General features: G+C 41.7%; 2 pseudogenes; both read left to right on the top strand.

Annotated features, from left to right (window-relative positions):
- The first annotated feature begins 10,034 nt into the window (after positions 1-10,034).
- LOC148038263 (histidinol-phosphate aminotransferase, chloroplastic pseudogene) lies at positions 10,035-10,810 on the top strand (annotated as a pseudogene).
- A 7,575-nt stretch (positions 10,811-18,385) lies between these two features.
- On the top strand, positions 18,386-19,073 carry LOC148038262 (histidinol-phosphate aminotransferase, chloroplastic pseudogene; annotated as a pseudogene).
- The last annotated feature ends 6,883 nt before the right edge of the window (positions 19,074-25,956 follow it).

Raw genomic sequence — 25,956 nt, 5'->3', positions numbered from 1 at the left:
GTTCGTGTATTCCTTTAGCCAAGAAGGTCCTTCATTAGACTCTTGTTTCTGATCTAACTTGTTGAGTTTGATCAAGTAGATTTGTAATCCTTTTCTTACTCCTTTTATGATTCGAGATACTTTGGCCAATTGGATTCTTGGCACTCCAGCCTTGCCTTGAGTTGTGACTAATTCCCTTTCATAGTTTTGAAAGGAAACTTGACCCTTTCCACAATGAATGTGGGTGTCATTAGGCTTAAGACAATCCATTCCGAGTAGACACTCTTGGATACCTAAGTTCATGACTCTGAATTTGACCGAAGTATTCTTTCCTCCCAGAAAGAATTCCACCTTAGCAGTTTGCCTGGTACACATAACCTCACAACCATTTGCCAATTCCACAAGCAAGGTAGGTGCTTTTACTGTGGCTATTCCTAATCTTTTTGCACAAGCTGGTGAGTTAAAGGAATGTGTACTTCCATAATCAATCAAGGTCTTGAAACTTTTACCTTGATAGTCCGACGGTGTCTAAATCACTGAGAATTGGCAATTCGGGCCTTTCTTGTGTAGAGTGGCATGGACTATCGCCCTTTCAAACTCTGCTTCCATGGTCGGATGTTCTTCTTCTTTTTCTTTCCACATTTGCCTATTGGCAATGCAGGTGGTTCTTCCTCTGCCCCAGGTAGTGGCTCCTTAACCGCAACCTGTTCCTTGGAAAGGCGCTTGGCGATGTCCTCCACCAAGCTTGGGACATTGCCTCTTGAAGTGACTGGGCTCATTGTAGTGGAAATAACAGAGGTTTCGGCCATTGCCTTGAGTAGGAACAAAGTTGTTGATGTTGTTAGTCCTTGCTTTCTTTCTTTGTACCTGATTATGACCTTGAACTCTATTTATTTGAGGTCTGAATGCTCCTCTATTCGGATCATTATAAGACCAAGTTTTGTTACCCTTGGTCTAGTCTGCACCTTCTGAATTATAGGCACCGCTCGAATGAGTGCATCCTAAAGATCTGATGGACGCATAGATTCGAGATGGGTATTTACTGGTGGATTTAAACCCGCACAAAAATTAGACACCTGTTGTGTCATGTCCATCTGTGGCGCATACTTAAGAAGTGAGACAAATTTAGAATAGTATGCATTAAGCGTGAGTCCCAGCTGTTTTAGCTCATAGAACTCATTCATTTTCTATGTGCGATATGCAGGTGGTAAGTATCTTCCTTGCACGGCTTTCTTTAGCTTCTCCCAGGTAACGGATCCCTCTGCGATCCCTTGATCCCTGCACCATTGCTTCCACCAAAGCGTGGCTTCGCCTATGAGCTTTAGCTTGGCGAGCATAGCCTGATTGGCAGGTGCAGTACCGGCTGCTTTGAAGTAATCCTCCATGGATTCAATCCAAATTTCAGCATCAGCTTAAACGGACTTGCCTCTCCCGTCAAACTCGAGCGGCTTAATCTGCTTGAGAAGAAACTTCTTCTCCTGGATTACAGCAGTACTTGATATAGGAGGCGAACTAGGAACCTGTACCTGGGGTTGTGCCTGGATAAAAGTTTCTTAACGTTATTATACTATAATCGTTATTGATTTATATTACATCTTCATTTCTGCTATCACGTAAGCAATGTAGCTACTAAACTTTTTATCAATTGATCTCATGCATAATCAGACATTGATAAAAAGAAGTCTTATTTGTATTTATATGGGCATAGCTCTTTCGGAGTATAACATTTCTTGCGATGATAAGCCAACTGTTACATTTAGTTTGGGGAGAACAATGTTGTATTACATTTATCTACAGGAACTGTATAATAGTATGGTTTGGGGTCATGGATCTTCAGGAATCGGTATGTCATTGGAAGTTCAAGGTATCCTTTCCATTGGAATCCATTCTTCTCATGGTGGCCCAACACTTTCATCCTGTTGGCGGGGATTACATGGGTTACTTCCTCATATACATATGGGTTCATCTCAACCCTCCGACCTCGAATATGTAAAGTTGAGTTTACATGAGCTTCCACAAAAATGAACAGCTTCACGACTTTCAGGTCTTCCAACCACTTGATCCTCTTTAGGTTGGTTTGTAGATAAGCAAACCAGTGGGCAGCTATATAGTAGATTCCTGAGGCACCCGTCCATCTTCGTTCCATGTACAAGGGTGATGGATTATAGATTTGCTCCAGGATGTATATCATCTCAACCCTTTGCCTATAATGCGGAGTATGCATTGTAGTCATAAATATGATTCGAAATACTAAGAACTTGTTCCACGCTTCGTAATTCTGCAAGATAGCATTGAAAGTAAGGAAATGTTTGGACAACAACATTTGCTTTACTTCATCTTATTAAGATTTTATAAAAACAATTCCGTTGTTGGTCGGCTCTGATACCAACTGTAACATGTCCACTTGTATTTTCAGGACACGTCTCAGCAGTCCATCAGAAAGGATGTCTAGAAAGCTCTGCCTGGCACTCCCATGGAATGTTACAGGGTTTGCGATGTAGGGCTTTCCGCATCTGCCACATAGCAGAAGTATTCCGGCTGTTCCCACTTAGGATCGACGTAAATTAGGGTTTTCCTGATTGGTCATTTTCTAACAGCCACTAGCGTCAGACCCAAGTGAACTAGTTTACACAGAAACGCTAGGTTCGAAGTTGATTCACGCTGCACTTGGTTCAAGGAGAATGAAAAACGAGAGGGATGCAAAGCTCAACCTCTCTGCCATAAGGCATAGTCCCATTCCATTCCCCTAAAACAGGGTAAATCGGGTTTAAATATAACTCTAGGTCAATGCTCTTGTTGTTCGTATTCTTTGATGATCTTCCAGCTGTCCATCGTGATTAGAGAAAAGTTCCAACCAACTTCTTTAATTAACCTATTAGGCACTAGTTCCTTCACGTAATCTTATCACTTGATATAGAAAAACAATATCAAATAAGTTCCTTATTAACACGTTATCATATTTATCTTTGAAATACAAAGAGTCCAGTCCGTAGGCTTATCCACAATCCGCCCGAAGGCTATCCAGCAATCCACAAGGATCACTAATCCAAGTTTATGCCCATAGAATAGTATGCGGGCCTCGAGATCCAATCCCAAGTCACTTTAGCCTCTTGTGTAGGGCCCAAAAGGCGAGGGATTTATGGCTAGAGCCCCCTCTGGCACCCAAGCATCCTCCTATTCCAAGTAGCTCTCAATAGAGAGACCTCTTACAGCGGGTTCGGTCCACTTTCCCGGCATGGTTAACAACCCCCTTGGTTAGGGTCAGGCATGCAGTCGGGGGTAACTGAAGTGGCCTCTCCCTTCAAGACTTCAACCTGAAGCATAAATATTCATTTATCTTTTAATTCATTGATCAAACAAAGCCAAACAGTGCTCTAAAATCTGTAGCAAGCACAAACATTTTCATTGATCGTTTTTTTTTGTTGGCAAACTTCTAAGGAATGAATCCTTCCTTTCGAATGCATCCAGCACTCGATCCGAGATGACTTGCAACTTGGCAAGATCCCCTATATCCTAGGCTAGGGCATACACTATTAACCCAACTTGGTCAAACCTTAAGTTCATTGGTTACTTCAGTTTATGGGCTAGTCTTTAGTTTCCAATCAATCTTCTTTACTCAAAAAAGACCACTAAATTAGGATGATTATTCATCCTCTTGCAAGATAACTTGCGTAAGGACATGCCAACTTCATTGCGAGAACTTGGCCATTCCCTTGTGATCCAATCACAAGATCATATGACTCCCCACTTGTTGCGCAAGTGTCGCATCGAACTATGAGAAAATGGGTGGAGTCACGAAACAATCTGTTTCAGGTTACTAGGCTGACGTCGTTAGACCTAGGGTTTCCAAGTTTCATCTTGTAAGATTCTTAGAGACAAACCCTAACTCACTTTCCAATTACATTTTCACTATCCCTACTTTCAGTGAATGTGGGCAAGTATTTAAGGTATAGGAGTTTCAAATTTAGCAATATGTAGCAATTAGGTTACGTATTAATTCCTAGTGAAATTATTGGAATTTAACCCCCTCTAAATGAGCACTCCGCGGTTTTTAGGTTTATGCCAATTTGTTTAACTCTAGAAGATAGCTACGTTATCATTTCATAAACATATGACTCGTTGTCTATGCGTAAATTGCTCTTTCAACCCTAACTTATCTATTTAAGGTCAGGTATAGATAAGTCTAATTTTAACTAATCTTCCTATAACTTGTGAATAACATTTATGCTAAACAAGCAACCTTTTTCTTGATAATCTATGCAGTTGACAAATGATAATTCCTAGAGTTTATGCATCATAAGAATCTTTTCATGCTTGCACTTTCCATGATGATTCATTGCGAAGAGGATATGGGTTAATAGTACGATATGTAGTTTATACATCTAGGCTTAAACAAAGTATACTATTTTAATGGACATTAACCTAGTTTATAATTCATTTCAATGCATAAAGCTATTTGCTAGAAATGCGTTTATGCTTTCTTTAATTTGCATGTTTCATTTAAAAGTATTGATGACTAAGTTCCTTCGTTGTGAGCATCTAGGACAAAAATATATCCTATTTCCAACAATTAACCTTGCATGATTGAATTTCAACATTTAAAAATTAGGAAGGAAAACCTAGGTTTGGGGTGAGATATCCACGTGGATGCTAGGAGATGACCCTCCCGCGGCTGCACCTTGGACTTTCTTAGGAGGCATTTCCACCGTGGAAGCAGCTTTACAACTCCTTTTTGATATTCCACCGTGGCTCTCTTTTGCAATAACTTGCACCATCCCGTCGAAGTAGTTTTAGAAGGCTTCCTCCTTGGAGTCGGGAAATCAAAAGGAGTGTTTCAAAATCTTTCACGACTAAGACCCATTAAGCCATGGGGAAGGCTTAATGGCCTTTGTAAGGACTTGCACGAACGGGGAATAACAAGGTGTGGAATCCCTTACGAGGGTTTGTTTTTAGTGGGAAAGGGAGGTGTTAAAAGACCCTCAACTCTCTCTTTCCTTTTACGAGTGGGGAAAAAAACAAAGCCCCAAGGGTATTTTGTATAGAGCAAGGAAAGGCTAAGGACAAATTCTCTTGAGGGAAAAAGGGCCTTATATAATCCTAAGGGAGGAACTCCAAGGGGGAAAAAAGTATCCTTAAAGGCTATTGGAAAAGGGGGCCTAAGGAGGCCTTAGGAGAAGATATAAGGGGGGTAGTCCCGAAGGTTATAATGAACAAGGGCCTTAAGGAGGAAATAAAAACCGGGGAGATAAGACCTTTAAGGTCAAAACCCTTTTATGGGGGAAAATCTCCAATCCCACAAGAAGGGGCCCTAAGGGGGTTTTTTTAAGACACGAGGGGGGGGGGGGGGAGGTTCCAAAATGGCACAAGGGAAGGGGGCCAAGGGTTTAAACATGCAGGGGAGCCCAAGGGAAGGGGGACTAAGAGAGTTTTAAAACCCGGGGGGGTGGGGGGGGGGGAGGGTGGTGATTCCAAAGCCAAGGCATAGGGGTTTAAGGGATTAAACACGGGGGGTAAGGGTAATAAGACCTTTAAGGCCTTAGTTCTTGTGGGGGGGGGAAAGGGGGCTTATAAAGCCCGCTTAGAAGCTTCCCCTCAGAAGCTTCTATAGCTTCTTATGTGGCAGGAGGGGGGAATCAAAGCCAACGCCGAAGGTGGCGCTCTGATGGCTGGGCGCAGCCGATAGCAGAGTGACATCGTCGAGGCCCTTCGCGTACATCATCGCCTTATCCTCTCCCTCTCACAGCGTCAGCGGGCGCAGCCTTTCCATGTTCTTTCCGATTTCTGCCCCCCTCTCACAGTAGCAGCTTTCTCCTCCTTCACGGCGACCCCCCCCAATTTATATAAGTAAGGGGGAGGGACTCCTTCCTCCCCTACGTGTTTGTGCAATGGCGGATTGTGACCAACGAGCTCCACCGAGGAGCTTTTCCCATGCATTCTATTCCCCTCCCTCTCCAACACGACAGTCGGTTGGGGAGGGGAATAGGAAAAAAAATTAGGAAATTCTCAAAAATGCTTATATCATTATCCCTCTTTCATATAAGAGGTAGTTCACGCGAAGAAAATTTAGAATGTTATAGAAATACTTAGGTCAAGTTGACCTCAATATAAAAGGTGTAAGGGACATTGCATAGGGACCATTTTTATGAATATACATCTGTCCTTTCACCTTCTTCACCTTCTTCCCTGTCCTTGCATGGCTGCCAGCCATTTCTCTCTCCTCTTCTTGTCTTTCTCTCTCTACTCCTAGTCTTTCTCTCTCCTTGTCACCCTCTTTCTATCTCTTTCTCCCTCCTCTGTGCAATCTCTCCATTCTCTCCTTCTCTCTCCTAGGTCTTCTTCATTACAATATGTCCAATCCCGGAAATTCATGCATCGTCCACATGAGAATGGCTCGAATATTGGGTGATCGCTGACCATCGCGCCTGCTCATATCTTGCATGGTGACCCCCTCCTCCCACAAAATCTTAAGCGCATCAACTAATGGACGAAGATACACGTCCATATTTTTTACTTTGTAGCGGCCTGGGACGAGCAAGTTAAGGATGAGATGTCCTTTCTTCATAGAAATCCATGGAGGGATATTGTAGTTGACAAGGACTATAGGCCACACACTCTAAGAAGTTGAGCGCAGACCGAATGGGTTCACGCCATCCATTGCAAGACCGAGCCGAAGATTCCTTGGCTCTCGGGAAAAGCCTAGGAAGGTTGAGTCAATGTGGCTCCATGCACGCAAATCCGCTGATATTCATTGAACTCCATCTGTGGACCTATTCTGCGCATGCCACGTTGTCAAGCTCGCCATGTCGGATGTACGAAACATGTGGTTTATGCGGGGGATGAGCAGAAAGTGTTTGAGAAATTTTTGAGGGATGGTTTGCCCTTGCAAGTCTTGTCGATACCTGTGAGCACCACACTTTGGACATGTCTCCATAGTCTCGTATTCTCCTCGAAACAGTATGCAATCGTTGATACATGCATGGCTGTTATTGTAGTCCATGCCAAGCTTTTGTAAAACATGTCGTGCATCATCACGAGACTCAGGTATGGTATTTACACATGGTAATATATGATATTTCAATAACCTGAAAAAAATCATAAAACACCTTGAAAAAGCACAAATGTTTGTAATAATAGTGCCGAAAAAATAAATCAATGAAGCGTATGTACAAGGTACCTGAACAACTTGATCACACTCATATCGCTCCAACCGTATTTTGCTTGCACACTTAAGAGTGCAAGCAGTGTCTATACTCGGCACCCATCATATAATGGTATGGATGCTTCCTCTCTAAGCGGATCAGAAGTCTCGACATCCATGGGAATCAATGCATCGATCATTGCCTCCATCTCAGGCTCTAAGATTGTAGGTAGGTCTGGAAGGTTGCCTGTCTCCTCTGGCATTGACAGTATAGATTGGCCTTGCGAGTGGTGGATTGGCTCATGCACTCCATCTATCGCCTGCCCACGTACTCTTCTAATTGGCCACAAAGGGTGCACTCCCCCTTGGTACGAGACATCACCTCCCTAGATAGAAAATTTGCCAACAAGACCCAATCTTATTGTATATGGTATTCAATTAGCTTGCGAGTACAATGCATGATTGATATTAACTTCAAATTACTGTTTGTTGAAAATCCGCAATCCCCTGATCAATGATCTCAGATTGAAACTCGCCAAATTGTCGTACGTATTCTATAGACAATCGGTGTTTTCATCTAATTGCCAACTTGCATTGAGAGCAAGGACATGGGACACACTGATTAAGATACGCCTCGCGATCTTGAACAACATGACCTTCTTCGTTTTCCATTTTTTCTACGTTACAACAAACAATTTGTTTTTATTATCATTCTTTTCTTTTCTTAGATTGTTATCCTCTCCTTCCATCTCTCTCTTTTTCTATGACCTAGCATATAGTATCATTCAACACTAGTATTTAGTACCTAGTACTCAGTATCTAGCACATAATATTTCGTTTTCTCTCTTCCTCTCCCTCCCTCGCCCTCACCCTCTCTTTCTCTCTTTCCCTATTAGGTTTAATGATATTTCTCTTTTTATCTCTCCTCTCTCTCTCTCTCATTTTCTTTTTCTCTCTCCTCTTCCTCTCTTATTTCCTCTCCCTCCCTCGCCCTCACCCTCTCTTTCTCTCTTTCCCTATTAGGTTTAATGATATTTCTCTTTTTCTCTCTCCACTCTCTCTCATTTCCTTTTCTCTCTCCTTTCCCTCTCATTCCTCTCCCTCCCTCTCTATTTTTCTCTCTCCTCTCTCTCTCATTCCTCTCCCTCTGAGCTCCTAGTACTAGCTTGATCTCATGATTCACTTCTCTTTGAGGCGGAAGTTCTGTCAACTCTTCAAGAAATACGTCTACATACTCCTTTAGCCATGAAGGTTCTTCACTAGACTCCTACTTCTAATCTAACTTATTGAGCTTAATCAAGTACACAGGTACTCCCTTTCTAACTCACTTTATAATTTGAGATGCTTTCGCCAATAGAATTTTCGGCTTTCCAGTCTCTCCTTGTGTTGTGACCAATTCCCCTTCAAAGTTTCGAAAGGAAACTTGGCCCTTTCCACAATGAATGTGGGCGTCATTAGGTTTAAGCCAATCCATTTCGAGTAAACACTCATGGATACCTAAGTTCATGACTCTGAATTTGACCAAAGTCATCTTTCCTCCCAGAAAGAATTCCAGCTTAGCATTTTGCCTGGTACAAGTGACCTCACGACCATTTGCTAATTCCACAAGTAAGGTACGTGCTTCTACTGTGGCTATTCCTAATCTTCTTGCGCAAGCTGTTGAGATAAAGGAATGTGTACTGCCACAATCAATCAAGCTCTTGAAATCTTTACCTTGATAGTCCGATGGTGTCTGAATCACCGAAAATGGGCGATTCGGCCCTTTCTTGTGAAGAGCGGTGTCGTGCTGCTGCGCATACAAGTCGTATACACCTCCATTTCTTTTGTTGTGCATTTGTGTTATTTTCTGCGTGTGATTCATTGTGTGTGAGATGCATTATGATAATCTGCATCTAATGTATATATTCCGTTAGTGTATGTGTATGATTTTATTTGGATGCATGATGTGTGTGTGTTAGAAAAATATGAAAAACTGATGCCAAAGGACATTATCAAGCTGTTAATGTTAATGATGATCTCTAAGAAAAGTGCAGGGAATTATGGAATCAAAGGAAGGATTATGGAAGCGATCATCTAAGTTCAAAAGTTCCCATGACATAAAGTTGAAGGAAGTCTCTCAAAAGCTGCTTAAGCGAGCAAAGCACTAGTGGAGCACCGAGGGAGTATTTTGCCATCCAATTTTCAAGGCCGAAGTCGAAGTTTATGCGCAGATTATTCATTGTAAAGCTGACTGAAAAAGGGGCAATGCATGACTTCAAAGATAAATCTCAAAGTCAAAATCAATGTTGGTGCCTAGATCTTGTAAGGGTGTACAGGAACTATCTTGTCAAAGAGGAGGTTCTTTTTTATCCCTGCTCAACTAAAAGAGGAGAAGGGGAGACTAATTTGGTTTCAAAAACCGTTTTTGGAGGGAAAAAGCATGTTTTGGTAAAAAAAAAAACAAGGGATTTTTTAGGTGCCTTTGGGAGGGAAGAAGGAGAATAATCAGCATTGCGGTTTCACACGCTTCGATCAGCTAACTGGTTATCGACAGATTGCAATTAAGGTTGATTGATCAGTGCTAGACTGGTAATGATTGTATTAGCATATGTGTGGAAGAATGACAAGGTATCCAACGTCAACAAATCCAAGAGTTTGTGAGCTCCGAAAGGCCTTGTTGGTTTGAGCTTGTACACTGCGGAAGGAGGAGAACACCGCACTGTGGAGCAGAAGAAAAACACATTGACAACGAAAAGGAGGAAGAAAAGCAGTAGTTTAAAAACCAGCAATCGGTCAAACTAGGGAGAGGAGAGAGTATCGGGACGCGCATAGAATCCTCATCCATCCACGTTTGTCAATCTCTCTCGTCAATCGAATTCGAAGAAGAGTGGTTTTTCTTTCTCCTCTCACGAGACTAACAAGTTGCAGAATTAGGACGATGTGTCTGCCTCTCGTGTTTGCACCATTAAGCTCTGGAACATGCTTGGTGCGCCATCCAGGACGGGAAAAACAGAATCGAATAAAAGACGTCTCTGAACAGGGTTGCAGAATCGTGCCTTGATTTCCCCAACAACAAACGTCGCAGTTTCCTGTCTGGAGATTTGTTAACAGCTGCGGCTCAAAATTTGTACCTGTATTGGTTGTGTTGGACGAAGCATACATTGAATTTTCTGGAGAGCCTTCACGCTGTTGGACGAAGCATACATTGAATTTTCTGGAGAGCCTTCACGAATTACCTGGGTAAAGGAGCATGAAAATCTTATTGTGCTTCACACTTTCATCAAACGTGCAGGCTTGGCAGGCCTGCGTGTTGGTTATGGTGGCTTCCCATTGAGCATTATCAATTACTTGTGGAGAGCTAAGCAACCATATAATGTCTCTGTAGCTACTAAATTGGCTGCATGCGCTGCTTTAAGCAATCTAGGCTACCTCAAGAATGTGAAAGAGGCTCTAGTTGCTGAAAGAGAGCGGTTATTTAAGCTGCTTCACACTTTTCCTGTTTTCACACCTTATCCAAGTCATGCAAATTTCATCCTCTGTGGAGTTAAAGGTGGTCACAGTGCATGACAGTTGAAGGCGGATCTTGCTAAGGAGGGTGTAATGGTACGCCACTATGATTTAAAAAAAGAGCTTAAGGGGTTTATTCATATATCAGTGGAAAAGCCAAAACATACAAACAGATTAATGAGAGATCTTAGAAAGGAACTGCAATGAATGTGAAGCCTCCAGACTACTTTCAAGGTTTACTGGAACTACAACTATGAAGTTTGTAATACAGCAAGTCTTCAAGGTTGTGCTAATGAATCAAAATCGGAGTCATGAACAGCTGAAGGATAACTGTTGATATTCCTTGAAATTGCTGGGAAACTAAAGTTTGATAGCTGTTCTAGCAAACTAGGATGGAAACATTTGTACTCTGATGCATCTTACTCCTGTTATAACATTTTATCAACAGATGGTTCTCTGCACTAAAGGACATGTTTGACTAGATTACTAGATAATGTCCATTCTTCTGTTCAATGTAAGTGCCACCAGAATTTCCTGATCAGGAACTTCTTGTAACACTCTTGACAAGAAATATAGTGAAATTTGGCATCAAATATTTGAATTCTTCTTGTTAGCCTCTTCCCTTGCTGTATTTTAAACCCTGTGTTCTGCAGCGTTTGCGTGAACTTTACGACATCTGTGGTGAACCCGACGTGAAAGTGCTGTGTCACTTTTCAGCAAGATGGGTAACTCGCAAGAAGAGATGACAGATGATAATGTCATGAAGAACCTGTTTCAGTCATTTACCACTTATATGCAGCAGCAAGCTCACGCAAAACGTGATAGTGATGCCATGGATGCCTTGAAAGCTGTCCAATAGGAGATGAAGCAGTTTAATGGCCAGCAAGTGTCAACTTACTTGCATTTGTATGAAGAAAAGATGAAGTTTTTTGGGGTTTCTGAAGATGTTTGGAGCCGCTACTTCTTGCGGATCATGGTGCGCACTCTTGAAGTCCGCATTTCAGAAATTCAAGAAACAAATGCAGGTTGGCCAGAGTTTAAGAAGGCATTAAAAGATGAATATTTCCTGGAGGATACAGCTCTTATGAATCGCAGGAATTTTTTAGCATGGGTTTCTATGCCTAATAAGGGACTTTCAGTTACCGCTCTTCTACGAGAGTTTGAGAGCCACTATGATCAGTTGGATGGAACTGAGCAGCAAGCTTTGGAGATGCAGAAAGTGGAGTTATTTTTACAAGCTGCTGATGCTGATTTACAGGAAAAGCTTTTCAGGAAGCGCGTAAGAAGAATGTAGTGTTCTGGGAACAAGATGGGAAGATATGGCTGACAGAGACTGGCGCTCCTCTTGACACGAACTTCGATAAGGGAGGCATGAAGAAGCTTGTTGATGATATGGCTACGCGATCAGCTTATGTGAGTGTTAGAGGAGATGCTTCAGCTTATGGAGTCCAGCTTGAGCAGAAATTAGATGGAGACTCTGCTTTATGGTCCTCTACCTTGGAGATAGCGAGAAGAGGGAAAGTTCAGGCATCTACTATGACTTGTGTGGGCTCCAGCATCCGAGGAGATCGGGATGGGATTCTCCTGTTGACAGGTATTCTATTTTTGCTTATATGGCTAAAACATAGGGTTTAGATGCCATGGTTGAGGAAAAGAGAAGAAGATATGAGGAGGGTCCCAGCACCTCCAAAAAGACTAGAGGGGGTGACTTTGTTTCACCACCTATTACAGCTCCACCTATGTCAAGTTTTCCAGCTCAATCAGGTCCTGAACAACCTATGGGAGACAAGCAGATGAAAGAGAAGAGGCAACCAAGAAAGGAGCCAAGATTCAAGCTCTTGTCAGACCTTGATATGCAGACGGATATGAGTAAGATTTTTCATGAAAGAATTTTGAATAGTAAAGTCACTTTTACTGTTGGAGAAGCTATTGGGATTGCTAGAAGAGAAATACAGGATCAAATGCAGGTTCTTTTGCGGAGGAAACGACATGCGATGGAAGGACCTGCTTTACAGGGATTGTGGCATGGAGCTCTTGGGGAAGAGCATGATGATGCACTGATGGTTGAGAATGCTTCTGTTAATCCGCAATTGGAGAAAATAGTTTAGCCTATGCAGTATGAAGATGATGATACCTCTATTCTCATTCCTTGCAGCCATTTTTCACGAAGCCATTGGGCTAGAGCAACCACTAAGACGGTGGTAAGGATTGGAGAGAAACAAATTTCTTTGATTTCTTTAGTCGATCATGGTTCTAAGATTAATCTTATTGCTTGAGGTGTTTATGAGAGTGGCAAGTGGCCTATGGATGCAGAGCATGGCTGGCGCATGAGAGCCGCCAATAATACTTCTGGTGATATGTATGCTGCTTGTCCGAGTATCATAATTTCTATTGGTAATGTTGAAGAGGATTATCATTGCTTTGTTCAAGATTCTTGCTCTTATCCGATTATTCTTGGACAGCCTTTCATTACAGAAGCAAGAATGGAAACGAAAGTGATGGATGACGGGTCAAGTTATGCACGGATACGCAGTAAAGATGGTATGCGAGCTGTTCAGTTTATGACTATTGGGGTAAATCATCCGAGGAACAGGGACTCCTTGCGTGAGGCACCACTACCTGCGAAGGAGTTGGATTTTCATTAGGTACCGCTGTCTTGCGAGATGCCAGTGGTACGGAGCGGAGAAAAGAGGAGATCTCGCCTCCTGGCAGCCAGTCTTTCTCCAATAATTTTGCTGGTTTTTCTTCAGATAGTTCAGTGAGTTATCAGAAAATTTTAGATTTGCCTAGAGCTGCCAGGCAGTACATTGGTCGTAAGGAGAAAGAGTTGAAGAATGCAGGTATTTTGCAAGCAGAAGAGCATGTAGATGGATTGTATGAAGGGATGTCTTATGCAGATACATTGTTTGAGATGGGAGCAATGCTGAAAACTGATGTATGTAAGGGTTTAAAGATCATACCTCTGCAAACCTTGGATATGTTTCAGAAAATTTATGGTTTTATGCTGAAAACAGAGTTAGAGGCTGAGAAAACTCAGCAAACTGAATTTATGGCTGATCTTGATCAGCTAACAGAGTTGCAGAGGGCTGAAAACTTTCAGCCAACAGAGTTAAATGCTGGAAAAATTCAGCATATGGAGTATGAGGCTGCACCCATGCAGTCCATAGAGCTGAGGCCTGAATCCATTCAGCCAACAGAGGTGAATGCTGAAAAATTTCAGCATACAGATTTTCAGGCTGCACCCATGCAGTCCATAGAGCAAAGGGCTGAAAATTTTCAGCCAACAGAGTTGAGAGTTGCTGAAAATTTGCAAAAATTGCAGCAAAGAAAAGAGTGCTTGAATGATGCCAAGGTTGACACGAAGTATAAAACAGTTGATAAGAAGGTTAAGCCGGTTGCAGGGCCACTTCCTCCTGATAGTGATGAGTAGATTGAAAAAGCTATGAAGCAGCCTATGTTGAGAGATCCTGCAAATATTGGACATAAATTTACAGCTGAAACTCTTGCAGAATTCAAAATTGGAAATGATTATTTCTTTCTTCCAGTGGAAAAAGAATGTTTTAGAGAGATGCTTGGACGTCATGGTAAGGCATTTGCTTTCTTTCCACATGAAATTGGATGCATTAGTCCCAAATTGGTTGTACCTATGGTCATCTTCACTGTTCGTCATGTACCATGGAATATACATCCTATACCTGTGCCTAAAGCACACTTGCCAAAGCTGATAGAGTTACTGAATGAGAAGATTAAGATGGGGATTTTGGAACCCTCTTTTGCACCCTATTCTAACAGGTGGTTTACTATACCAAAGAAGAATGGTACTTTGAGATTTATTCAGGATATGCAGCCCGTGAACAAAGTGACAAGCAGGAATGTGGGAACAGGTCCAGTTGTGGATAAATTTGCTGAGGCTTTTGCAGGACGAGCCATCTATTCTCTAGGTGAATTCTATTCAGGTTATGATCAGTTTCAGCTTGCCTTGGAAAGCAGGGATATTACTACTATGCGGACACCTATTGGTCTTGTGAGGATGTGTACCTTGCCTCAAGGTGCCACAAACTCAGTTGCTCATATGATGAATGCTATGCATAGAGTTCTACGAGACTATATTCCGCAGTATACCATGCCTTTCCTAGATGATGTGCCTATTAAGGGTTGTGCAGAAGAAGAAAAGAATGAATGTCTTGATTTGCGTCGATGTAGACAGTTTGTGACTGACCACTTGGTTTCTTGTGAGCAAATATTGACACAATTAGAGGAGGTAAAGTTGACTCTTTCAGGGCTGAAATTTGTCTTTGGTGTTAATGAAGTCATCATAGTTGGGCATATGGTTGGATAGTATGGTAGGAAGCCTTCACCTGCAAAGGTGGATGCCATAAGCAGGATTGCAGAGTATTTCTCGACTACAGAGGTGCGGAGATTTGTGGGAGCTTGTGTATTTTACATGATTTGGATTCCTCATTTTGCTCATATAGCAGATGTTCTCTATCAACTGCTTCAAAAGGGGTAGAAATTTCATTGGGATGAGAAGCATTCGAAAGCCATGCATAAACTCAAGAAGCTGTTGCAGTCAGCTCCTACTCTTCGCAAGGCGGATTATCAGTGTGGACGGCCGATCATGTTGACAGTTGATACTAGCCCTATTGGCATAGGTTGGGCAGTGGGAGAGGATGATGTTGATGGAAATAGATATGCAATCCGCTTTGGAGCTAAAGTTCTTAATGAGCGACAGAGGAGGTATCCGCAGATCAAAAGAGAGTTGTGGGGAGTAGTTACTGCACTGAAGTGTGATAAAGGGTATTTCATTGGAGCTTCAATTGTTGTGGAAACAGATTGTTTGCCTTTGCTTGGCATGATTACTAGTTGCTCGACTCCAGATATAGCGATGCTTTGGTGGATTGCCTATATCAAATCATTGAATCCAGAATTTCGACATATAGCAGGGAAAGATAATCCAGTTGCTGACATGCTATCTAGAGCGAGATATGAGGATGAGGAGTCAATGCTTGCAGAAGATGATGAGGCAGAGTTTGCAGCTTCTGTCCTTGTTCATGATTGTCATGTATCTACTGTTGAAGCCTTTATTGAAGAACTTTATGTTGATGAGTGGCTGCAAATTGGACACTATCTAAGTTCATTGACTCAAAGAGCTGATTGGACAGATGATGAATTCAAGAAAATCAGAAGGAAGGCTTATGGGTATTTCTTGAAAGATGGTTTTCTTTGGAAGCATCCAAAGAAGAGAGAAGGCTTGCCCTTGAGAGTAGTTTGTGATGTAGTGATGCAGATACAGATTATGCAAGAGTTTTATGAGAGCTCAGGGGCTGGACATTGAGGTGTGTGGGCTACCTATGAGAAAATCAAAGAAAGATACTAGTGGAAAGGGATGTATAAAGATGTTTCTCACTTTGTGGAGACATGCAGGGACTGCCAGCTTTACTCTTTAGTGCGACATCGTGATGAGTTGCATCCGACTTATCCATTATGTATACATTATAAGTGGGTGGTAGACTTGGTTACTTTGCCAGTGGGACTTTTGCAAATGAGATATCTTGTCTTGGCTAGGGAGGATCTTACAAACTATGTTGAAGGCAGATCTTTGCGGACAAAGACCACCACTACAGTATGTAAATTCTTGTTGGAAGAAATATTTTGCAGGTATGGATGTATAGGCAAGATTATAGTTGATCGTGGAGAGCTAGATGCAGATGAAGCTAGAGAATTTTTCTCACGGCTTGGGATTAAATTGGCTCTTACTACTGCCTATAATCCAAAGGGAAATGGCAAGAGTGAAAGAGGACATCCGTTGATAGTTAAAGCATTGGCAAAAGCTTGTAGAGGTCGGATTGGGGATTGGCCGAGATTACTACCTTTTGCGTTGTGGGCTGATCGCTGTACACATAGTGTGACTACTAGATACATGCCTGCAGAGTTGATGTATGGGCAAAAACCTGTCATGCCTACAGAAATTTGTGCTCTCACTTGGAGTGTTCTTCTGTGGCATGAGAATTTATCAAGGGAGGAGCTTCTAGCTCTTCGGATTCGTCAACTAGAGAGAAGAACAGAAGATGTGCAGCTAGCAGTTGATCGTTTGAAGGTAGCCCGACTCAAAAACAAGGACATGTTTGATTTAAGGCATCGCTTAAGGCCTAGAGCCATAAAAGAAGGAGATTGGGTTCTAGTCTACGACAGTAGTCTAGAGAATCAGCATAGTAGCATGAGAAAAATGGGTCAAAGATGGTTTGGACCGTATGAGGTGAAACAGGTTTTTGACAATGGTACCTATGAGTTGGCTGAATTAGATGGAACAGTATTGAGGGTGCCCATTGCTGGAAAATGAGTCAAGATTTTCAAGAGAAGAGAAGATGAAGAATATGCACTTGAAGCATTGACAGAAGAAGAGCAGGTAGAAGAAAGTCAAGCAGAAGAAGTAGAGAATATGGATGATGAAGCTGATGGAGATACAGGTCTACTAGAAACTGAAGGACTCGACCTGTTTGTGGATTTGAATGATGATAGTTGGCTCATCCGGAGGATGCGCAGGTTTAGAGGGGGTGGATGTCGTGCTGCTGCGCATCCGAGTCGTATACACCTCCATTTCTTTTGTTGTGCATTTGTGTTATTTTCTGCATGTGATTCATTGTGTGTGAGATGCATTATGATAATCGACATCTAATGTATATATTCCGTTAGTGTGTGTGTATGATTTTATTTGGATGCATGATGTGTGTGTGTTAGAAAAATATGAAAAACTGATGCCAAAGGACATTATAAAGCTGATAATTTTAATGATGATCTCTAAGAAAAGTGCAGGGAATTATGGAATCAAAGGAAGGATTGTGGAAGCGATCATCTACGTTCAAAAGTTCCCATGACATAAAGTTGAAGGAAGTCTCTCAAAAGTTGCTTAAGCGAGCAAAGCACTAGTGGAGCACCGAGGGAGTATTTTGCCATCCAATTTTCAAGGCCAAAGTCGAAGTTTATGCGCAGATTATTCATTGTAAAGCTGACTGACAAAGGGGCAATGCATGACTTCAAAGATAAATCTCAAAGTCAAAATCAATGTTGGTGCCTAGATCTTGTAAGGGTGTACATGAACTATCTTGTCAAAGAGGAGTTTTTTTTAATCCCTGCTCAACTAAAAGAGGAGAAGGGGAGACTAATTTGGTTTCAAAAACCGTTTTTGGAGGGAAAAAGCATTTTTTGGTAAAAAAAAGTAAGGTATTTTTTAGGTGCCTTTCGGAGGGAAGAAGGAGAATAATCAGCGTTGCGGTTTCACAGGCTTCGATCAGCTAACTAGTTATCGACAGATTGCAATTAAGGTTGATTGATCAGCGCTAGACTGGTAATGATTGCATTAGCATATGTGTGGAAGAATGACGAGGTATCCAACGTCAACAAATCCAAGAGTTTGTGAGCTCCGAAAGGCCCTGTTGGTCTGAGCTTGTACACTGTGGAAGGAGGAGAACACCGCACTGTGGAGCAGAAGAAAAACACGTTGACAACGAAAAGGAGGAAGAAAAGCAGTAGTTTAAAAAACAGCAATCAAATAAACTAGGGAGAGGAGAGAGTATCGGGACGCGCATAGAATCCTCATCCATCCACGCTTGTCAATCTCTCTCATCAATCGAATTCGAAGAAGAGTGGTTTTTCTTTCTCCTCTCACGAGACTAACAAGTTCCAGAATCATGATGATGTGTCTGCCTCTCGTGTTTGCACCATTAAGCTCTGGAACATGCTTGGTGCGCCATCCAGGACGGGAAAAACAGAATCGAATAAAAGATGCCTCTGAACAAGGTTGCAGAATCATGCCTTGATTTCCCCAACAACAAACGTCGCAGTTTGCTGTCTGGAGATTTGTTAACAGCTGTGGCTCAAAATTTGTACGTGTACTGGTTGTGTTGGATGAAGCATACATTGAATTTTCTGGAGAGCCTTCACGCTGTTGGACGAAGCATACATTGAATTTTCTGGAGAGCCTTCACGAATTACCTGGGTAAAGGAGCATGAAAATCGTATTGTGCTTCGCACTTTCATCAAACGTGCAGGCTTGGCAGGCCTGCGTGTTGGTTATGGTGGCTTCCCGTTGAGCATTATCAATTACTTGTGGAGAGCTAAGCAGCCATATAATGTCTCTGTAGCTGCTGAATTGGCTGCATGCACTGCTTTAAGAAATCCAGGCTACCTCAAGAATGTGAAAGAGGCTCTAGTTGCTGAAAGAGAGCGGTTATTTAAGCTGCTTCAGACTTTTCCTGTTTTCACACCTTATCCAAGTCATGCAAATTTCATCCTCTGTCTAGTTAAAGGTGGTCACAGTGTAGGACAGTTGAAGGCAGATCTTGCTAAGGAGGGTGTAATGGTACGCCACTATGATAAAAAAAAAGAGCTTAAGGGGTTTATTCGTATATCAGTGGAAAAGCCAGAACATACAAACAGATTAATGAGAGCTCTTAGAAAGGAACTGCAATGAATGTGAAGCCTACAGACTGCTTTCAAGGTTTACTGAAACTACAACTGTGAAGTTTGTAATACAGCAAGTCTTCAAGGTTGTGCTAATGAATCAAAATCGGAGTCATGAACAGCTGAAGGATAACTGTTGATATTCCTGGCAATTGCTGGGAAACTAAAGTTTGATAGCTGTTCTAGCAAACTAGGATGGAAACATTTGTACTCTGATGCATTTTACTCCTGTTATAACATTTTATCAACATATGGTTCTCTGCACTAAAGGACATGTTTGACTGGATTACTAGATAATGTCCATTCTTCTGTTCAATGTAAGTGCCACCAGAATTTCCTGATCATGAACTTCTTGTAACACTCTTGACAAGAAATATAGTGAAATTTGGCATCAAATATTTGAATTCTTCTTGTTAGCCTCTTCCCTTGCTGTATTTTGAACCCTGTGTTCTGCAGCCTTTGCGTGAACTTTACGACAGCGGCATGGACCGTTGCCCTTTCAAACTCTACTTCCATGGTCCGATCTTCTTCTTCGCACATTTCCCTGTTGGCAACGCAGGCGGTTCTTCCTCTGCCTCGAGTAGCGGCTCCTTGGCCAACGGCCAGTTCCTTGGAAAGGTGCTTGGCGATGTCCTCCGCCAAGCTTGGGACATTACCTTTTGAAATAACCGGGCTCATTGCAGTGGAAACAATGAAGGTTTCGGCCATTGCTTTGGGTAGGGACAAAGCTGTTGGCATTATTAGTCCTTGCTTTCTTTCTTTGTCCCCGATTCTGACCTTGAACTCTCTTCATTTGAGGCCTATATGCTCCTCTGTTTGGGTCATTATAAGACCAAATTTTGTTACCTCTTGGCCTAGCCTGCACCTCCTGAATTATAGGCGCAGCTCGAATGAGTGTGTCCTATAGATCTAATGGACGCATAGATTCGAGATGGGTATTCACTAGTGGGTTTAAACCAGCACAAAATTTTGATACCTGTTGTGTCATGTCCATCTGTGATGCATACTTAAGAAGTGAGACGAATTTTGAGTAGTATGTGTCAAGAGTGAGTCCCAGCTATTTTAGCTCGTAGAACTTATTCATTTTCTACGTGCGATATGCAGGTGGTAGGTATCTTCCTTGCACAACTTTCTTCAGCTTTTCCTAGGTAATGGATCCTTCTGCGATCCCTTGATCTCTGCACCATTGCTTCCACCAAAGCCTGGCTCACCGGTGAGCTTCAGCTTGGTGAGCATAGCCTGGTTGGCGGGTGCAGTATCGGCTGCTTCAAAGTAATCCTCCATGGACTTTATCCAAATTTCAGCATCCACTTGGACAGTCCTACCTTTTCTGTCAAATTGAGATGGCTTAATCTGCTTCAGAAGAAACTTCTTCTCCTGGATCACGGCCGTACTTGATGTAGGAGGCGAACTGGGAATCTGTACCTGGGGTTGTGCCTAGATAAAGGATTCTTAATGTTATACCTCGCTAATCGTTATGATTTATATTTCATACCCAATTTAGCTATCAACCAAGATTCCTAGCCACTTAACTTTTTGTCAATTCTCATGGACAAGACAGACATTGATAAAAAGAAGTCTTATTGCATTTATAAGGGCATAGCCCTTTCGGAGTACAATATTTTCTGAGATGATAGAGCAACTATTACATTTAGTTTGGGGAGAATAATGTTGCATTACATTTATCTACGGGAACTGGATAATAGTATGGTTTCAGGTCATGGATCTTCAGGAATTGGTAAGTCAACGGAAGACTAGGGTATCCTTTTCTTTGGAACCCATTCTCTCATAGCACCCCAACACCTTGACCCTGTCAGCGGATATTACATGGGTCACTTCCTCGTATACATATGAGTTCAATTCAACCCTCCAACCTTGATTATGTAAAGTTGAGTTTACGTGAGCTTCCACAAAAATGAATAGCTTCACGATCTTCAGGTCTTCCAACCACTTGATCCTCTTTAGGTTGGTTTGAAGGTATGCAAATTGGTGGGCAGCTATGTAGTAGATTCCTAAGTCACCCATCCACCTTCGTTCCACGTACAAAGGCAATGGATTATAAATACAATCTAGGATGTTCATCATATCAACCCTTTGTCAATAATCCGGGGAATCCATCGTTGTCATAAACATGACTCGGAACACTAAGAACATGTTCCATGCTTCATAATTCTGCAAGACAGCATCGAAAGTAAGGAAATGTTCGAAACATCAAAATTTTCTTTACTTCATCTTATTAATATTTCTTTAAAAAATAACTCATTCGTTGGTTCGCTCTGATACCAATTGTAACGTGTCCACTTGTTCCCTTCAGGACACGTCTTAGCAGTCCATCAGAAAGGAGGTCTAGAAAGCTCCACCCAACACTCCCATGGAATGTCACGAGATTTGTGATCTAGGACTTTCTGTGTCTGCCACGTAGCAGAAGTATTCTAGCCGTTCCCACTTAGGACCGACCTGAATCATGGTTTTCCCTAATGGTAATTTCCTAAACGGCAACTAGCAGAGAACCTCGAGTGAACTACTTTATGCAGACACGCCAGGGTCAAAGCGGATTCATGCTTCACTTGGTTCAAGGAGAATGGGAAACAAGAGGGATGCAAGGCTCAATCTCTGTGCCTTAAGGCATAGTCCCATTCCGTTCCCCTGAAACAGCATAAATTTGGGATTATTATAACCTAGAGTCTAGGTCAATGCCCTTGATGTTCATTTCCTTTGAAATGATCTCCTTGCTGTCCATTATAATTGAGAAAAGTTCGCGACCAACCGGGACCACCCATCCGTAGGACGGACCCATGATCACATCCACCACACTTTCCTTAGGTTGTTTTAGTTGTCTAATTACCTACCACATTTAGTTGGATATGCACCAAGCAGCTTCCTTAATTAGCCCATTAGGCACCATTCCTTCATGTAATCATAGCACTTGACATAGAAAAGCAGTGTCAAACAAGTTCCTTTTCAAAAAGTTATCATGTTTGTCTTTGGAATACATTTATAAAGTCCAGTCCATAGGCTTGTCCATAATCTGCCCAAAGGCTATCCAGCAATCCACAAGGATTACCAATCCAAGATTCCGCCCGTAGACTAGTATACGGGCCTCGAGATCCAATCCCGAGTCACATTTGCCTCTTGTGTAGGGCCCAGAAGGTGAGGGATTTACGGCCAAAGTCCCCCCTGGCACCCAAGCATCCTCCTAGTCCAAGTAGCGCTCAACGGAAAGACCTCACGCAGTGGGTTCAGTCCACCTTCTCGGCGCGACTAACAACCCCCTTGGTTAGGGTTAGACAGACAGTTGGGGGTAACTGAGGCTGTCTCTTCCTTCAGGCCTTCAACCTGAAGCATTAGATATCTTTTCATCCTTTAGTTCATTGAGCAAACAAAGCAAACAGTGCTTTTTAAACTATTACAAGCACAATCATTTCCAGTGGTCGTTTATTTGGCCAACTGCTAAGGAGTGAATCCTTCTCTCCGAATGCATCCAGCATTCGATCTGGGATCAATTGTGACTCAGCAAGATTCCCAAGGTTTTGTTTGATAACTCGTATGTCCATGGGTTAGGACCGTACCCTATTAACCCAACTTAACCAATACCTTAAGTTCTATTAATAGTAAATATATTGCTCCAAATTATTGATTGGTCCTTTGCTTCCAAGAAAATATCTAATTCCCTTATCTTGGTCACTTTTCCCAAGAAAGGTGCTATAACAGGATGACTACTCATCCTCTTGCAAGATAAACTTGCGCAAGAATCTATCAATCTCATTCCGAGAAATTGGCCATTCTCTTGTGATCAAACCATAAGATCATGCGACTCTGCAACTTATTGCACAAGTGTCGCATCTAATCCGTGGGACTATTTTACCCATCAAACTGCGTCTTCTAATCATGGATTCATGATTAGATAGGAAACAGGGCTAGGATGTCTTCATATCCAATCCATTCCTGATTGAACTAGGCTGACATCGTCGGTCCTAGGGTTCCAACTGAATCCGAGTTTCATCTTTTTAGCGAGCGATCCTCAGGGTAGAAACCCTAGATCATTTCTTGCAAGTATGTCCTATTGTCCCTACATTGCGTGAATGTGGGCAGGACTTTAGGGATATGAGAGTTTCGTCTTGGCAATAAGTGCATATAGGTCAAGTCCTTAATGTGCTAAACCCTAGCTTGCACTTTGTATCGATTTAACCATCCTAAGTGAATCCTTTGCGGTTTAGGTGTTTTGGTAAACCAATTTACTTGTGTTATGACAAGAACGAACTATTTCTAAAGATATTGTCTTGATCAAAGAGGGGAAAACTGGTTGCATTACGATACAATTTTTGTAAGCACACCATTTATTGCCTCTACATATGATTAGACTTACAACCCCTATCTTTTTTGGTTAAGATCAAAGCGTATGTTAAGTTACAGCATGATTTCTATTGATCGTTCTAGAACATGCATTCAAGTTTCATGCCACTAAGCTTCTAGGGTTTTATGTTAAAACAAACCATGCAGCCTTTCCCTAACTTCATTTTTGAATGAAATATTCATATGCTAAATGAGCATTACATAACCATTCCTAACTACTTACGTAGTTGATTGAGATTTATGCAGTTTATCCTACTTCATGCAGCCCTAGAATCATTTCCATGCCTTGCAAATTCCTATGGTTGTTAGCAATCTTCTTTAATGAATTATTGCAAAGAAAGAGATGTCTAATAATGCAACATGTGATTTAATCTTTCCATGCATACTCGAAGTGTACTACAATAATTTCATCTTTGTAATGATGGTCATTAGTTGATCTAGATTCGTTACTTTGCAATGCATAAAAAAAACTTGCTAAGAATGCATAGACACATCTTATGTTCTTTTTTTTGTTCGTTTCATTAAAAAATACAAATGACTGATCTTCAATTGTGAGTCATTTCCTTTAAAATGGCCAATATATTTCAATCGCAAAAGTGCATCTTATCAAACTAGGTGGGTTTGACAAGCATAAGCGCAACCTAATTCCATGAATAAACCATGCATGTTTGTAATACTTCGACATAAATCAAGAAATAGGAAGAAAACCTAGACTTGTGAGTTCCATGAAATGTCCACATGAATGTTAGGAGATGATCCTCCTGCGGTTGCGCCTTGTGCCTTTTTAGGGGCCATCGTGAATTCGACCTTCTTGCCTTGGCCATAGTCCTGAACGATCATATTTGTGTTTCCTTATCAAATTTGTTGACTATTCACTTTTATCAGTATTTTGTTATATATTTTTAAACTAATATCGTTCTTTACAAATATATACTATATGATTCACCTTCATGCTAATATTTATTGTGGTAACATCTTTAATTTGCCTATGTAGGTCATTGTAGATGATCCACAGAATAGGATGAGTTGACACATGATAGATGAGGAGTTGTAGGAGGTTCGCATTTGAATGTCTCTAGATTAGATGGCCCATTTTAGAGGTATGGCAGACAAAAAGTTGCTTTGATCATCATCTGGGCATTCTTGGAGCGTTCTACCTTGGCCCGCTAAGATGCATTAATCTCAAGCAAGTAGAGTCAATGCTTTTGGCTAGACAAATAGAGGGGGGCTCATGGATGCCTTGCTCCATTGGTGTAGGTGGTGGTTGTGGTGGGTGCCTTGGAGAGCCACATACTTCATCTTCTCCTTGTTATAGGGATATTTCTTGGAGATGTTGTGGATATATAGATGTTCTCACATGTGAGTCCGGTTGCTACTTCTCACTCTTGTACCCATTCAAGTGAGGGTGGCTCATGTGGATGCTGTGGAGACATCGATACAATGTCTCTATCTTGTCAATCAAGTGAATGCTTATCACCTCCCATATTTGCTATATGCATACGGGCATCTACTCCCTTGACTCTTGGTTTCACTTAGTCATTTGTAGGTGGTACCCACCCCAACATGGTATGAGTACTTAATGGATGAGAAAATTGGTGCCGTGAACATGAATATTGAGGGGAGGAGGGCGATAGCATGTATGAGAGAGTTGTGTTAGTAGTTATTTAGGCACAATATTCTAGCATTGGAAAAGCATACCATAGGGATCGGACTATTTGATCACATCCTTGCACGAGGAGTTCTCAGTATCTACAACAGTTGATCGATTCACCACTAGATGGATGATGGACTATATGTGTGTACATATGTTGCATAGACGATCGAATGCACACAAGGTAGTCAAGAGTGGCTCTCCTAAAAGCCAGAGTGGTTGGAGATAGAGGATTGACATAGACTCAGGGAGGAGGTTGAAAACTCTCTAGGATGATGCTAATAACATTGTGAGGCAGTGACAATACGGTTGGAGGTAGGGGCCATGCATCATCTTGGGAGCAGTGGGTGGACAAAAAACTTATTTGAAAGATTTCATAAGTTTTCTTTTGGTTATATTCACTTTCTTATTCGATATAATACTTGTACTAATAATCTCATTTCTCACAATGAAACTTTTTTTTCTTAGAGAACTTGATCACAAATCACGATCCCATGGGATGGGAGACTCAATATATAGAGAAGCACAATCTGACTTCTCTTATAAGTGAATTGTATGTGCGACGTCTGGTAAGTCATGTCTTTCTCTTGGTTTCAATTTCTAGTTATTTTATGATACATTATGATATGTAGATTAATCATTGGTTGTTTTATATTGTAGAGTTTGGTGACACTCCATTGCGTCGAGACAAGCTCTTAGATCGGGATGACTTTTAGCAATTTCTTGGATTCATGAAGCATGCATTTATTTCTTCTTTGGCCCTATAGTCGATGCATGCTCTTTCTATGAGTATCCTTTGATATATTGCTAATCTTTTATATGGGCTCGTATTTCACAATATTTATTGATACATCTATCTATTTTTGGATTCTGCTCCCTATCAATCCAT

This window comes from Lygodium microphyllum, chromosome 3, assembly GCF_053477565.2.
Source record: "Lygodium microphyllum isolate KBCC chromosome 3, Lygodium_microphyllum_v1.1.10, whole genome shotgun sequence".
In the NCBI taxonomy this organism is placed as follows: domain Eukaryota; kingdom Viridiplantae; phylum Streptophyta; class Polypodiopsida; order Schizaeales; family Lygodiaceae; genus Lygodium; species Lygodium microphyllum.
Note: the sequence above shows the minus strand (reverse complement) of the source record. Positions and strands in the feature narration are given on the sequence as shown.